A 2,204-nucleotide genomic window follows, 5' to 3' on the forward strand; every position below is an offset into this window, starting at 1 on the left:
TATGCTTTTTTCTCTAAAACTGGAAAAAAAAGTGCCCTCTTGTTCCAAAATCCTTCTGAGATCATGAGCTAAAAAACTCAAAGACTATTCATACCCTTTATGAGACATAATTTTCTTCTAAGACATTTTCAAAGTTAACGTTACAGTGAACTTTCTCCAAAATGTCTCTTGTTGGAATCAGTTTATGCAGACTTGAGCTTTTGAACTTTATTTTAAATATCCCCATTTTCAAAGTTAGAGAAACAACTACAATAAACAAATAACACAAAGTTATAAATTACAAAAGCCATTTTTTTAATCTGTGAAGATTTTTGACTTGAAATGGGTGTATCTTATACCCTCCATGGATAGCTTCTCCCTATAAATTATGTATTCAAATAGTAATGTTAAGCCATCAACTCAGAAATCAGTAAGGGAAAGTGCCTTTTTTATTTTGGAAGCACCTCGGTGCTAAATGAAATGAATGGCTGGTACATGCTTTTCCTACCATTTGCAAAGTAATAAATAAGAGCAGAATAATAGCATATTTTAAAATGCCACATTGATATACACACACTGACTGAAATATATGCACGTAGCAAATAACCCGGGAGACGGTTTAGGTCAGCTTCCAAACTGGTTGACAGTCATAATTTGGTACAATCACCCAATTTTTAGTAATAATTTGTGAAGGGTATTGTCTTAGAACTGTGGAGGATACAAGACAGCTGGGATCTAGTAAAAATAAAATATTGATTTCAATCCAAAATCCATATTTATTGAGGAGACCGTATTTGAGTTTGAAAAGGTCAAGTGGAGCTCCTGGAATGGCTTTTTATTTTTTTCTTTTTCTCATTGCCTCTTTGCTCAGGTCTTTATTCAAAATTAGCTGTCCAAAATGATTTGGCATTTATGGAATAAACAAGTTTAAGCTTATGCAGCAGCCTTCTTTTCCTCTGTGGTAGGTTTCTTTTCTGGAGGCTTCTTTTTCAGCTGCTGGTTTCTTGGTCCCTGCTGGAATGGCTTTGATCGGGCTCAGGGCTTTCTGTTCTCAGATCTGCCCACCAGCATCTTTCCTAACTTGGGTTTGCTTCCCTAACTGATGACATTTTCCATAGATTGCAAGTTCTACATGATGTTATACTAAACACATACATTTCTGAAGTCAAATAAACAGCATAAGTTGAGCTCAGTTTGTATTTGATTCCTACAAGGCTTCTCAGAGTCTTTAATAAATTCATGACTCTTGGCAGGGGATGGAGGAAGTTGTGTTGCTCAAACTCATTAGATTAAACAGTATATTTACAGATTAGTGTTCCGCAGAATAACTGGGGAAACACTGGATTAAGAATTAGCTTAGATTCCTTTGCTCAGCAAAGAGGAACTTGATGGGGGTAATGGAGATACAGCTGTTAACACATAGCCGCTGTCCTATTTCCATGCAGCTCACACCTGGGAGGTGAAGCCTAGCACATGAATATTTTAGCAGGAACTGTGAAAGGCTGGGGAACACCTTGGGGGAAGAGGGATGCCTTATTAACTTTTAGGTGCATGACATGTTGCCTGATGTGGAACCAATGCATAGTTAATGTTCAACTGATGTTGGTGAACAGGTTGGAGAAGGAGAAAGGAATCAAGGGAGCCTGGAAGGAAAAAGATTTAGGGTTGGGGGGAAAATGGGTTGAGAGGAGACCAGTCTGGGAGTATAATAAAAGGCAGACAGTTAGTTGACCAACATTGAAAAATCCCAAGAGTTTCTAAGAGAATGGGGGGGTGATTCTGTCTGGGAAAACTGAGGGTAGCAGTTAAAATGACACATTCTGCATCATAGAGCTGCTTCAACTTGGTCTCATTATGGACAGAGACACATTTCACAAAGTGAATTAGTCTAGGAAGTTCCTGCTCCAAGAGATCTTGGAGATGACCCAGTGTTAACGTCTTTCCTTATCTGTCCATGTGACCTCTCACACACAATTTTTTATGTGTGTGTGTGTGTTTAAGCAGACAATGAGATCCACTTAATCCATTGTGCACCCTTCTGCTTTGACCTTTAGGAAGTTCAGCTTAATGTGGTCCGCAATTGCAGTAACACTTACCTATCCGAGTCCAGTTGTATTCATATCTCCCCTTTCTGTCAACGCATCCAAAACTGCTACAATGTCTCAGGACCTATCCTAGGCTCTGTGAGTGCTGTACATAATGCCTCAAAGAGCTCTGACCAGTCA

The sequence above is a fragment of the Bubalus kerabau genome, chromosome 4 (genome assembly GCF_029407905.1).
Source record: "Bubalus kerabau isolate K-KA32 ecotype Philippines breed swamp buffalo chromosome 4, PCC_UOA_SB_1v2, whole genome shotgun sequence".
Taxonomy (NCBI): domain Eukaryota; kingdom Metazoa; phylum Chordata; class Mammalia; order Artiodactyla; family Bovidae; genus Bubalus; species Bubalus kerabau.